Raw genomic sequence first — 15,194 nt, forward strand, 5'->3', positions numbered from 1 at the left:
ACCCCCTGCATCTACCTGCACCCCTAGATCAGCCATGGGGATGAAGAACTCACAGCTATGGCCCCAGCCTCCATCTCTGCTGCCCTGAGCGGTGGGAAACCTCCCTTGTGGGGCTTTTACTCACTACTTTCCCAATTAGCACACTATTGGCCCTAATTTTCTCCTTCCCTCCTCCACCTTCTATTCTCTTTTTCTATCTCTCCTTCGTCCTTCTTTCCATTCATTCCTGTCTGTCAGTCCATTTTTCCCTTTCTCATGGGCCAACTCACTGTAAAAGACCCTGAGGCTAAGAGAAATTGAGGGCAAGAGGAGAAGGGGCCAACAGAGGATGAGATAGTTGGATGGTATCACCGACTCATGGACCTGAGTTTGAGCAAACTCCAGGAGATAGTGAAGACTGAGAAACCTGGCGTGCTGCAGTCACAAAGAATCAGACATGACTTAGAAGTTGAACAACATGGGCCCAGTCCCTCTCGATCTGTCTGTTGAGTTCTCTGTGTGTAGGGGGATGGGAGGAATCTGTCTACATTTCTCTGCACATACACACATGAGTGTGTGTGTGTGTGTGTGTGTGTGTGTGTTTCCCTGACACTTTCTGTCTCCTAAGGCTTCTGGGCCTCTCCTTGGTCACCAATTTCAGTTTAATCTCTCTGAATAGAAAAGCACCCTAGAGTAGGGGAAGAACTCATGCTTATTCCCTTTCTGCTTCTGAAAAGAGGAAGTGTTGGCAGTGGAGGGGGGTGCATGGGAGGGGCAAGGGAGCTTCCTAGTGGTCCAGTGGTTAGGACTCTGTATTTCCACTGCAGAGGCCATGGGTTCAATCCCTGTTCAGGGAACTAAGATCCCACTAGTCACATGGTGTGGCCAAAAAAAAAAAAGAAAAGAAAGAAAGAAAAGTGGAAGTGTGGCAAAGATTAATTCAGCTCAGGACACAAGTATAGAGTCTCAACTGTGTGCTAAACAATGAACCACAGATGAACAGTTCAATTCGACACATTATTTAGTAAGGGCCTACTATGCACTGGGCCACACAGTCACTCATTACAAGAGGCTCGAAGAGGGATCAGATGGAGGCATATGCTATAGATCCCAAGGTCTGGTTAGGGAGGCAGATGCATGCAAGCTGCTACAAAAAGGGAATCTAAATCAGGCTGGGGAAGCAGTTCATCAAGAAGGGCTTCCTGGAAAAGGGAATCCTCCTCCTAGGCTGTTGGTTGGAATGAAAACTGATGTAGTCACTATGGAGGACAGTATGGACTTTCCTTAAATAACTGAACACAGAGTTACCATATGATCCAGCAATCCCACTCGGGTTCACATATCCAGAGAAAAGCATACTTCAAAAAGATCCCTGCGCCCCAGTGTTCACTGCAGCACTGTTCAAAATGTCCAGGACACAAAAACAACCTCAATGTCCATCAATAGATGAAGGGATAAAGATGTGGTATATAAACAGTGGAATACTATTCAGCCATAAAAATGAATGAAATAATGCCGTGTGCAGCAAAGTGGACGTACCTACAGACTATCATACCAAGTGAAGTAGGTAGAGAAAGACAACTATCCCGTGATACCACTTATATGTGGAGTCTAAAACATGATATAAATGAACTCATCCACCGAACAGAAACAGACTCAAAGAAAACAGACTTGAGGTTGCTAAGTGGGTGAGGGGTGGGGTAGGGATGGATTGGGAGTTTGGGATTAGCAAACGATTATATGTAGAATGGATGAACAACAAGGTCCTACTATATAGCTCAGGGAACTATATTCAATAGCCTATAATAAACCATAGTTGAAAGCACATTTTTTTAAAAAACAGAAGTACTTCTGGAGGAGGTGATGATGAATCTGGAAAAAATGGAGATGTTAGCCAGATGAAGACATGAGAGAAGGCATCCAAAGCAGAAGATATGTCATGAGCAACAGCATGAAGGCAAAAAATAACCAGCTGAGCTCTGCAGGAACCTATAGCAGCCCAGGCATTGGTGCAGGTAGAGGAGTGAGGAAGTCTGGAAATGGTCGCATCATATGAGGTCTCAGGAGCCAGGCTGTGGGGAATCCTGTTAGCAGCTCTGCCACAGCCCTCAGCACCTGCTGTTCCACATAGAGTTTCTCCCCACACATACCTGCACTCTCTGCCCACAAGGCCAGTGGAGCCCACTGGGCACTGTGCAGGGCAGGTAATTACCACCCCTGGGAATATACTCAGCCAATGACCAATGGGGGTTTGGGGAGAAAACCTGGGTTTAGAGCCTTTTTAGTAACAATTCTGTGGCACATGCTACAGTCCCTCAGGTGCCCCACAGGTGATCTGCTCACAGGCACATTCTCCCCTTGCCCATCTCAGGTCCCCACCTCTCCTCCTGTGTTCTCGTCATCCCCCAAATAAACTACTGGCACTCAATTCTCTGTCTTAGGGTCACCCTACCTTACTCAGGCTGATGCAGCCTCCTGAGGGTAGGAGGGGGCCCCCGAGAGCCTCTGAGAGGAGCAGCACAGTCAGATCTGATTCTGGATGGACACTCAGGTGGTTGGTTTGGACAGTCGGCATAAGGTGACTGCACCAGCCCACCTAGAGATGCGGAAAATCCCAGTGGGATGAGCACAGTAGGGGAGATGAGCAAGGGCCAGAAATGCAGAGAAGAGAGGGCTCCTATCGACGAGGTGAAACCCTTTCCTTTAAGGGCTCAGCAGACTCCCATAATGCATGCGATGAACACCAAGAAAAGGTAGGATTCGGCACCAAGGAGTCTCAGAGCGAGACAGCTACCTCCCCCAAGCAGGATGCCAGGAAGGAAGTGGCAAAGGCATCCCCAAGATGCTAGCACCAGGTGGCACTAGCAGTAAAGAACCCACCTGCCAATGCAGGAGACATGAGACACAGGTTTGATCCCTGGGTCAGGAAGGTCCCCTGGAGAAGGAAATGGTAACTCACTCCAGTATTCTTGCCTGGAGAACCCCATGGACAGAGGAGCTTGGCGGGCTACAGTCCATGTGGTCGCAAAGAGTCAGACTCTACTAAAGGGACTTGGCATACGACAGGTGACTGGTGAAGAATGAGTCAGAGCCTGGCAAGGAGGTAGGGACTCTGAACCCCCAGTGCAGGGGGCCCAGGTTGGATCCCTGGTCAGGGAACTAGATCCCACATGCCGCAACCAAGAGTTCACAGGCTGCAACTAAAAGATTCCACATGCCACAACTAAAGATCATGCGTGCTGTGCCTAAGACCCAGCACAGCCAAATAAATGAACAAATACTAAAGAAAAAGAAAGTGGAGGAAACACACGCAGGGTGAAGAATGACTGCTCAGAAACCACAAAATAGTTGAGATGGAGAGCAGAGGGTGGGGAGCCCCAGGCTAGACAGGAGGGGGTACACCACAGAATCCCCACCGCTACTACTCTTGCTCAGCCCAAGTCCAAGCCTGCACTGGGCTCCACCAGCTCACAGGAGGCCCTATCCTGAGGACTGAGTGCCAGGAAGGCATGGACCAGACACCCAGAGACGCCAGCCACTCCCCTCGCCCTGCGTGGGGACACGTGTGCATGGCTGGGGTGCTGACTCCTCCCCCCATCAGAGTGGGTGATCCCGCCAGAGGTGTGAGTTCCAGCCCCTGTTTCATTGGGACGAGAGCATCAGCAGAAGTCAGGGAACTTCACACAGCTCGAGATGGAGGTGAAGATGAGAGTCCAAAAAGAAATCCCACACAGCCAAGGTGGTGCTAGTGGTAAAGAACCCACCTGTAAGTGCAGGAGACATAAGAGACTTGGATCCAATCCCTGGGTCAAGAAGATCCCCTGGAGGAGGGCATGGCAACCCATTCCAGTGTTCTTGCCTGGAAAATCCCCCGGATAAAGAGCCTGTCAGGCCATAGTCCATAGGGTCACAAAGAGTCAGACATGACTGCAGTGACTTAGCGCGTGCGCACACACACACACACACACACACACACACACACACACACTCAGTCCAAAATACGCAAGCAAACAGATCAAATTCCTGCCCACTGAAACGTCCCTTTGGCTAAAACACAGCAGCATTGATTTAATGATTTCTCTCTTTGCTGAGCATCTATGGAGGGGGCATAAGGGACCCAAAAGATGGCCAGGAAAAGGGAAAGTGAAGGGAAGGCTGGGTGTGGATGAGCTGAGTACAGAAATCATCCCTCATAGGAAACTCTTCAGGGAACACAGCCGGCTCATCTCCTTCCCTGACTGGTGCTCCGTGAAACAGTTCTTCACGTTGACCAGCACCAGAAGACTGGCTTCTGAGAAGCAAGGGATTCTGGGAAAGGAAGAAGTTGCTCACAACCTTCTGCAACTGAAAAACTGCCAAGTCTGCAAAGTAGGGGCTATGAGTTGCATTTTATAGATGATGAAACAGCCTCGGAGAGGCTTGGGAACTGGCCTTAGACCACTCAACTTGTCAGATGCCATCAGAATTCACACTCATATCAGTGATACTAGGGACTTCCTTAGTAGTCCAGTGGCTAAGACTTTGCACTCGCAAAGTAGGGGGCCCGGGTTCAATCCCTGGTCAGGGAACTCAATCCCATATGCCACAGCTAAAAGTTCACATGCCACAATTAAAGATCCCACATGCCACAGCTAAGACCTGGCACAGCCAGATAAATAAAATAAAATAAATAAATATATTTTAAAATGGTTCTATATTGTTTTTTACCCAGAAGAATAAATTTGACTAGCCCTGGGTTTGGAACATTAACCATCCTTCCCACCCTGTGTTTAAATTATTTGTTGTACAGCAGAAACTTACACGATGTTGTAAAGTGATTATCTTCCATTGCTTCCCTCATAGCTCAGTCGATAAAGAATCTGCCTGCAATGCAGGAGACCCGGGTTCGATTCCTGGGTTGGGAAGATCCCCCAGAGAAGGAAATGGCAATCCACTCCAGTATGCTTGCCTGGAAAATCCCATGGACAAAGGAGCCTGGCAGGCTACAGTCCATGGGGTCACAAGAGTTGGACATGACTTAGCGACTACACCACCACCACCAAAAAAAAATCCTCTGATAAACCATATTGGAAAAGAATGCATGTATGTGTACAACCAATCATTTTGCTGTAAAGTAGGAATTAGTAATGTAAATCAACTGTATTTCAAGAAAAATAAATAAGAAAGATTTGCTTGTGTAAGCCAGATCATGGTCTAGTTGATATTTGCACATTTTGTTAAAAGCCTTTTGTTTTTAAAAATAAATATTAGGAAATACTTCAAGAAGTATTCTCTACTCCAAAGACAGAAAATCAAGTCCATTTTCTACATCTGCATCTCCATTCCTTCCCTGCAAGTAGGTTCATCAGTACCATTTTTCTAGATTCCATACATATGTGTTAGTTAGTATACGACACTTGTTTTTTCTCTTTCTGTCTTACTTTACTCTATATAACAGGCTATAGGTTCATCCACCTCACTGCCACTGACTCAGATTTGTTCATTTTACGGCTGAGTAATATTCCACGGTGCGTGTGTACCACCTCTTTATCCATTTATCTGTAGAGAACAGACTTGTGGGTACAGCAGGGAAAGAAGAGGACGGGACAGATGCAGCAAGCAGCACTGACGTACACAGCCCGTCATGTGGAATAGACAGCTGCTGGAAGTTGCTGTATAACCCAGGGAACCCAGCCCGGTGCTCTGTGATGGCCTAGAGGGGTGGGATGGTGGTGGAGCGGGGAGAGGAAGTTCAAGAGGGAGGGGCTATCTGTAGAATTATGGCTGATTCACATTGTTGTATGGCGGAAACCAACCCAACAGAGTAAAGCAATTTTCCCTTAATTAAAAAATAAATTTAAGGAAAAAAGAAGAACAACATAGGGATATATTTCAGTATATAGACATATCTCCTAATGTCCTCCAATGGTAAGATTCCTCAATGAATTTTTTCTAAATCCCTCATTCCTCTTCCTACAGCATTTTAGGAAAAGGGGGCTTTGGAGTCAGACTTGGTTAAGATTATTGGCTCTGCCATTTCATAATTCTGTGGGACATGGGACAGTCACCTACCCATTCATGTAAGCCTAGAATTTCACAGGTTTTGTTATGAAGATTGAACATGATGATATCAGTATGTGCCTGGCACACAGAACACTATCCACTGATCCTTTCCCAGCCTCTTCCCATTCCCCACACAACTTTCCCCTCCCTGGACAATGCAGTCACCTCCGCAAACCAGTAATTTCGAAACAAAGATGACATAACCGTTGGCTGGCTTGTCTATGAAGCCCATGTTACACTCTATACCTAAATGTGTCTAGAGGGTGTGCCCTTAAATTCTATTTGAATGACCTAAGCTTGGTCAGGGGCAGAAAAGAAAAGCAGATGTCAGCCTTCATGTGTTGGGGCAGGGGGGTAGGGTGGTAGTGGATTCCCTGTTGCAGAAAATCCCTGCTGCTGCTGCTGCTGCTAAGTCACTTCAGTCATGTCCGACTCTGTGCGACCCCTGAGACGGCAACCCACCAGGCTTCTCTGTCCCTGGGATTCTCCAGGCAAGAACACTGGAGTGGGCTGCCATTTCCTAGTGGACCAACTAATGTACAGGCATCAGATAAGAAGCGGGCTTTGGCGTAAAACAGAAAATGAATCACATGACTTTGTACCAACAGTACAGTAAAACCTAATAGAGAAAGTTTTAAGTCATAGGTAAAACTCTGCTTGATTCAGGGATATAAACAAGCTTGCTCAAAGGAAAGGAAGTTCTCCATGGGTAAAATTCTGCTTGATTGTAGGATATGAACAAGCTGGTTCAAAGGAAAGAAAGTTCTCCATTAAGATGTGCTAGCCTTTGGAGGACCATGTAGATGCTGATTTTCCCTGGTGAACCAGAGGGTTTGGAACTCAGTGGATGAGGGCTGAGCCCCTGACAGGGGTGGAGCTCTGCTGGGCACAGCAAATTTGTGCCCCCCGCCCCCAAAAAAAGGGCTGGAGCCCCATCAAACCCAGATAACAGCCACAAAAAGGTGGCTAAAAACTAGGAATCTAACAACATACAGGTCATATTCCAAAAGGTTCCCTCCGCCACTTCACAACTGCTCAGGTAGGGTCACTAGCCATCAAGCTTTATCAAACCTTGGGAATTTCCAAACTGAGTCAAGATCAGGAAATCAGTAGGAGCAGAGGTTAGACACACTTCCATCACTCGCTTTTCATCGGCAAGACCTAAGTAAATAGGCTTTTTTCTCTCCCTAGCCTGAGTCTGGGCCATCATGCAGGCAGGCTGTGAGTCGGGGGTGCACATCTGAGACTGCCTAAGAATGAAGCAAACTTCAAGGCTGTGCCTATCACTTTCAGCCTCTGCTAAGCTCCAGCATGCTTGTCCCTCAAAGCATCTTCTACATTGTTTGAACTGATCGTTAGGGAAAGTCATTGTTGGAAAGGTGAGAGGACAGCACTATGGAAAACAGAGACGCTTCCATTCAAACTCAGCCCTGGAAGTCCCAGGCTTGTGACCTGAGGCACTCATTCATCCTCCCAGTAACCAACTGTCCCTGATTGTCTGCAAGCAAAAGGAAATCCAGCCCGAATACTCATTGGAAGAACTGATGCTGAAGCTCCAATACTTTGGCCACCTGATGCGAAGAGTCGACTCATTGGAAAAGACCCTGATGCTAGGAAAGACTGAAGGCAAAAGGAGAAGAGGGGCAACAGAGGATAAGACAGTTAGATAGAATTGTGGAATCAATGGACATGAGCTTGGGAAAACTCCAGGAGATAGTGAGGGACAGGGAGGCCTGGCGTGCTACAGTCCCTGGGGTTGCAGCGTTGGACACAACTGAGCAACTGAACAATGACAACAGAAGGATTTCCGGGATCCTTAAGGATGTCCTTATGCAGGACAGCAAGGGCCAAAACCAAAATGTCCCAGGAAAACCAGGATGAACTCACCACCCCACTCCCCCACCCTGACTTAAATTCCGAGCTCCCATCTGTCTGTCTGGAAAAGGAGTGAGGAGACCTAACACGCATGGAGACACAAAGATGGTAAAGATGGGAGGCCTCGCTGGTGCCAGAAATGTTGTAAATCCTCACTGCTCCAGCCTAGAGACGCTGCCTTGCTTTTTAAAAGAATAATAAGAGAAAGGAAAAATAGGCAGGAAAGCCCCAGAGATGGGGAAAGAATTGAGGAACAATGAGGAAAAGGGAAAAGCAGAAGCAGCAACAACAGCCAGCAGCCTGCTATCTCGGGGCACTCCTGAACCCTGCAGGAATCCTGCATGGGTTCAGTAATGACTGTGAGACATGGGGCAGCGTGATAGAATAAAAATGACTCCTTCTCGGGGCACTCAGCTCAGAAGTCATCAGAAACGAGCTCAGAGCACCGTCTGCTCTGAGACCCTTGTTTCCTCTTTCTCCCTAAATATTAGCACATCTCCCACCCCGACCAGTGCCAGTTCCAGAGAGCCGGCAGGAAGGTGGAAGGCGTCCTGTCACAGCTGCCCAGCCCCCTGGAGCCAGGACCACGTCCCTGAGAGCATCCACGTCCAGGTGCTCTGACGGGTGACACCCACCCTGCGTGTTCTTGCTCTCTGCCTGAGCCTAACAGCCGTAAGCTTTACCATTGCTTGGTTGCCACACACTGTCAAGTGGAGGTTTCAGCAGCTTCCTTTTGACAGAGACTTAATTGTTGTTGCTACCTGAGTGTCAAGTGCATCTCTTTAGGCTGGAGGGCTTTTGGGAAAATGGCACTCATTCAAACAGGAAAGGGGATCCAGCTAAATGAGGAGCCTCAGCAGGATCTCAGCAAGCAGAAAGGCGGTTGTTATCATCACCCCCAGGAGCTAAGAGGTCCCTTCACTTAGCTCTCTGGATGCCAAGAATTTCAAGGGCATTGCTAGCAGGGATCTGGAAAAAGATCACTGGACCGGCAGTCAAGAGACCTTGATTTAGGTCCTGGGTCTGTCCCTACAGGGCTGTGTGCCCTTAGATGAGCCTTTGAGATTCCCTGTGAAGTTTCCTCATCCATAAAATGAAGATAAAGATACGACTGTAAATTCCCATCTAGTCTACTGTGCAGGAGAGGGGTATTAAATCAGTTTATAGACACTAAGATAGTTTTGGAAATGTTAAGGTGGCCAAAACTGGCACCAGTCTAATAACGGTGGAATGGTACATTCATACAATGAAATACTACGTGGAAATTTTAACAGAGCAAACAACTACAGCATACCATGGATGCATGAATTTTACCAACAAAATGATGCGTCAGAGAAGCCAGGTATAAAAGGCTATGGATTGCATGGTTTTATGTATATGAAGTTCAAAAACAGAAAAATGAATCTCTGGTGACAGAAATCAAAATAGTGGCTACTTTGGGTAAGGGCAAGGATTGACTGGGAAGAAGTACAAGAGAAACATTCCAGGATGTTGGAAGTGCTTCCTATCTTGATCTACGCAGTGGGTACCTGGGCATTCACACATATAAAAATATGTTCAGCGTTATAATTCGTATCTACACAGTGTATCTGCTTTAGTGTATGTCTGTAATACTTCAATTTAAAAGTCTCTTTAACAAATGGTGTGAGCAAAACTGGACAGCCACCTTCAAAAGAGTGAAACTGGACCACTGTCTTACACACAAAAATTAAATAAAAATGAATTAAAAACTTGGACATAAGACTGGAAACCATAAAACCTAGAAGAAAACATAAGCAATAAGGTCTTGGTAATTTTTTTAATTTGACATCAGAAGCAAAAGCAATAAGAGCAACAATAAACAAAAGGGACTACATTAAACTCAAAAGCTCCTGCCCAGCAAAGGAAACCGCCAACAAAACGAAAAGGCAACTTACTCAATGGAAGAAAATATTTGCAAATCATATATCTAATAAGGGGTTAATATCCAAAATATATAATGATCCCATACAACTCAACTCAATAGCAAAAAAAAAAAAAAGCAAACCAATTTTTAAGCAAGAAGAAAATCTAAACAGACATTTTTCAAAGAACACATACAGATGGCAAAGAGGTACATAAAAAGATGATCTACATAATTAATCATCAGGGAAAGGCAAATCAAAACCATAAAGAGATATCACCTCACTATGGAAAACGGCATGGTGATTCCTCAAAAAACTGAAAATGGGACTACCATGTGATCCAGCGATTCCACTGCTGGGTATTTTTCCAAAGAAACTTAAAGCACTAAGTCGAAAAGTTAGATGCACTCCCATACTCATTGCTGTGCTATTTACAACAGCCAAGATATAAAAACAATCTGAGTTTCCATCAGTGGATGAATGGATAGAGAAACTGCTGTGTGTGTGTGTGTGTGTGTGTGTGTGTGTGTGTGTGTGTGTGTACATACAATTGTGTATTGTTTTAGTCGATCAGGCGTATCCGAGTCTTTGCGACCCCCTGAACTGTGGCCCACCAGGCGCTTTTGCCCATGGGATTCTCCAGGCAACAATACTTGAGTGGGTAGTCATTCCCTTCTCCAGGGGATCTTCCCAAACCAGGGATCAAAGCTGGGTCTCCCTCACTACAGGCAGATTCTTTACACCATCTGAGCCACCTTATTCAGTCATAAAAAAGAATGAAACCTTGCCACTTGGAACAGCATGGATGGACCTCAAGGGCATTGTGCTAAGTGAAATAAGTCAGACAAAGAGAGACAAATACTGTATGACCTCTCATACATGGAATCTTAAATATGAACAAAAGAAAGTTTATAGGTACAGAGAACATTATTGGTTGCCAGAGGCGGTAAGGAATAAGAAATGGGTGGGCTGATTTTTTTTTCCCCTTCTTAGTTGAAATAAGCTGAATAAAAATAAATAAAATATAAATTAATAAAGGAAAACTATGAAAGACTAGCCAGACACCTGAATCACTATGCTGGGCAGATTCACTGTTATGAACTTTGTTCTGTGTGGATTTGTCCTTCTCTGTGACCTCAATACATCCTGAACATGAAAGCGTAAAAATAGACAACATTTCAAAATGAGAGGCAGTGCCATCTACTATTTAAAAGCAAAAGGTACACGTGTATTCACACACACACACAAAAGCTGCTGCCAGCTTGCGGCTACTAATAAAGATGAAAATCTCTAAATGATCTGCCAGGCTGGATCACTCTGATCTGTCTCTGATCGGAGCAGAAGGAAAGCAGAGACTGCAGGAAGATGGAAAGTACCGCTCGGTTTGACAGAGGGAAATATGATTAGAATGCACCCAGGCAGAAATAATGACTCGCCTCCCCCCAGGACAAGCCCGCCCTCCCGCCTGTACCCACGACAAGCCCTGCATTGCTAACGACAGGGTGCTGGGAGGCTGGTGGCATCTCAAATCCCACCTGACTCATCATGCAATCAAATAATACACAACCTGAGAAGCCCAGACACTTCCCAAAGGATGGTGCGCGAAGGCACATTGCACACTCACCTCCGTGCATCAGAATCTAAAAGGAACTCTCTCATTAGATGGGTGCCGCAGAGGAGCCTGGGAGGGAGATGCGGGGTGGTGTGGGTGTCTTGAGAGGGTACTCTTGGAAGGAACTCTCGGGGAGTGAGGAGAACAGAGAGGTCAGGGGAAGGCAGGAAGGATGTCTGTGGTCTCAGCTTGACACAAGCACTAGCCTTATCCCGTAGAAAGCTCTGGAGCAGGAATTACATCACAGACGGTCAGTCATTCACCAGAGACTGTTCTCCAGTGTTGCAGGGATGAGTGGGTTCTCATGTCTACCAGGCGAGGTGGTCCCAGCGGTGGAGGACAACTCTCTAAAAGCAGGGGCTGCTGTGGGCCATTAGCAGCGGCTGGAGAATTGGTTCTGGGGCTCTGGGACCCCCAGTCAAGGGGGTCAGGGTGAGGCATCAACAGACCTAAAATACCACCTGCACGCTGACCACCTCGGGTTCCTATCTCTAGCCACACCTCTCCCCAGAACTGCAGACTCAGAAGCCCTGTGGCCCGCCCAACATCTCCAGGTAACTGAAACTGAATTTGCCCCACACCCAGCACCTGATCCCAAACCTGCTCCTTCTGCATCTTCCCTTCTCTGTGAATGCTTGATTCAACTCACCCAGGGGCTCGACCTTGATCTCTCCCTTACTCTCTCTCCAGTCCATCAGCGAATCCTCTTGGATCTACCTTCAAAACTGAAGGCAGAGCTGGACTACTTCTCACTCTTTGAGAACCACCATCCTGATCCAAACCATAGTATTCCTTTATTTTCCCCCCTTTCTTTTTCTTTTTTTTTTTTTTGTTTATTGTTTGCTTCCCTCAACTAGAATGGGAGCTCTAAAAAAAGCATAGATTGTTTCTGTTTCGTTCACTGCTATGCCCCAGGTGCCATCATACCTGACAGTTAACAGTACATGACCTATAGGAGGCACTCAACAAATATCGTTGAATAAATGAATGAACGATACAGCTCAGCTTGGGGATCTATGAAATGAAATAGTTTGAGTCAATGACCTATGAATTTTCTTTCAAATATAACATCCTGAAATTTTAATCTGTTGGTGGTTTATTCAACTGATACTTAAATGACCTGTGAGGTTATTTGAAAACAGGATGTACGAAAACCACAATATTCTTGCCTGGAATACTGCAGTGACTTCCCAAGTGGTCTTCTTGGATTAAATGTGGTCCCCCCAAAGCTGCCCGAGGGGTCCTGCTCAGGAGGAGGAACAGTATCCCTGCTCTGTTCCAATGGCCCCATCTCATGCAGAGGGAAGCCAAAGTCCCTGGAAACCAAAATGCCCTGAGTAACCTGGGGTCTAACCCTCAAGCCCCTCCCTTACTGCTGCCGTGACAGCCACACTGCCCTTGACACTCAGGGAGGCCTGGTCCCCACTCAGGGCCCTTGCACTTGCCATCTCGCCTGCCTGGAAGGCTGTTTCACCAGACGTCATCACGGCTACCCCTTTACTTCCATCCCATCTCAGCTTAAAAATCACCTTCTCAGTGACAATTTCCCTCATCACCTCAAACCCTCCCACCCCCTCATTTCGTACTCCTCTTTCCTGATTTGACTTTTAAAAAATTTATTTTATTGAAATATAGTTGATTTACAAGGTTTTGTTAGTTTGTGCCATAAAGCAAAGTGATTTTATACATATGTATATATTCTGTTTAGCATTCTTTTCCATTATGGTTTCTTATAGGATATTGAATATCATTCCCTGAGCTGTACAGTGGGACCTTGTTGTTTAATATTTATTCTATATATAATAGTTTGCATCTGAAAGTCCCAAACACTCCCTGATTTAACTTTTTTATCCCTTAGTATTTGTCACCACCCAAAACATTTAACTTAAATTCTTCCATATGATCTGTTTCTTCCAATAGAATGTAGGCTTCTGAAAGGAGGGGATCTTTCTGGGTCTCCTCCATTACTAAAACTCCAGTTCCTAAAACACTGTCTCGCACAAAGAAGGGACTCAGTATATGCTGATCAAGGGAATGCATGAATAAATGAATGAAATATGTAAATATATTTATACATCAGTTCCGTCAGTCATGTCTGACTCTTTGCAACCCCATGGACTGCAGAACTCGAGGCTTCCCTGTCCTTCACCAACTCCCAGAGCTTGCTCAAACTCATGTCCTTTGAGTTGGTGATGCCATCCAACCATCTCATCCTCTGTCGTCCCATTCTCCCACCTTCAATCTTTCCCAGCATCAGGGTCTTTTCAAATGAGTCAGCTCTTCGCATCAGGTAGCCAAAGTATTGGAGTTTCAGCTTCAGCATCAGTCCTTCCAATGAATATTCAGGACTGATTCCCTTTGGGATGGACTGGTTGGATCTCCTTACAGTCCAACGGACTCTCAAGAGTCTTCTCCAACACAACAGTTCAAAAGCATCAATTCTTCGGCACTCGGCTTTGTTCACAGTCCAACTCTCACATCCATACATAACCACAGGAAAAACCATAGCTTTGACTAGATGGACCTTTGCTGGCAAAGTAATGTCTCTGCTTTTTAATATGCTGTCTAGGTTTGTCATAGCTTTTCTTCCAAGGAGTAAGCGTCTTTTAATTTCATGGCTTCAGTCACCATCTACAGTGATTTGGAGCCCCCCAAAAATAAAGTCGGTCATTGTTTCCATTCTTTCCCCATCTATTTGCAATGAAGTATTGGGACAGGATGCTATGATCTTAGTTTTCTGAATGTTGAGCTTTAAGCCAACTTTTTCACTCTCCTCTTTCACTTTCATCAAGAGACTCTTTAGTTCCTCTTCGCTTTCTGCCATAAGAGTGGTATCATCTGCATATCTGAGGTTATTGATATTTCTCCCAGAAATCTTGATTCCAGCTTGTGCTTCATCCAGTCCAGCATTTCTCATGATGTACTGTGCATATAAGTTAAATAAGCAGGGTGACAATATACAGCTTTGACGTACTCTTTTCCCAATTTGGAACCAGTCTGTTGTTCCATGTCCAGTTCTAACTGTTGCTTCCTGACCTGCATACAGATTTCTCAGGAGGCAGGTCAGGTGATCTGGTATTCTCATCTCTTTCAGAATTTTCCACAGTTTATTGTGATCCACACAGTCAAAGGCTTTGGCATAGTCAATAAAGCAGAAATAGATGTTTTTCTGGAACTCTCTTGCTTTCTCAATGATCCAATAGATGCTGGCAATTTGATCTCTGGTTTCTCTGCCTTTTCTAAATCCAGCTTGATAATCTGGAAGTTCATGGTTCATGTACTGTTTAAGCCTGACTTGGAGAATTTTGAGCATTACTTTACTAGCATGTGTGATGAATACAACTGTGCAGTAGTTTGAGCATTCTTTGGCATTGCCTTTTTTGGTGATTGGAATGAAAACAGACCTTTTCCAGTCCTGTGGCCACTGCTGAGTCTTCCAAATCTGCTGGCATATTGAGTGCAGCACTTTCACAGCATCATCTTTTAGGATATGAAATAGCTCAACTGGAATTCCATCACCTCCACTAACTTTGTTCATTGTGATGCTTCCTACGCCCCACTTGATTTTTCATTCCAGGATGTCTGTCTCTAGGTGCATGATCACACCATCATGGTTTTCTGGGTCATGAAGATCTTTTTTGTACAGTTCTTCTGTGTATTCTTGCCACCTCTTCTTAATATCTTCTGCTCCTGTTAGGTCCATACTGTTTCTGTCCTTTATTGAGCCCATCTTTGCATGAAATGTTCCCTTGGTATCTCTGATTTTCTTGAGGAGATCTCTAGTCTTTCCCATTCTATTGTTT

The 15,194-nt window shown here is 45.6% G+C and overlaps 1 non-coding gene across 1 annotated transcript; it reads left to right on the plus strand.

Moving 5' to 3' along the window:
• Positions 1-763: 763 nt before the first annotated feature.
• Positions 764-836, plus strand: TRNAG-UCC (transfer RNA glycine (anticodon UCC)). The gene has a single exon. It is a non-coding gene; the product is annotated as a tRNA-Gly (tRNA).
• Positions 837-15,194: the final 14,358 nt, after the last annotated feature.

The sequence above is a fragment of the Budorcas taxicolor genome, chromosome 1 (assembly GCF_023091745.1).
Source record: "Budorcas taxicolor isolate Tak-1 chromosome 1, Takin1.1, whole genome shotgun sequence".
In the NCBI taxonomy this organism is placed as follows: Eukaryota; Metazoa; Chordata; class Mammalia; order Artiodactyla; family Bovidae; genus Budorcas; species Budorcas taxicolor.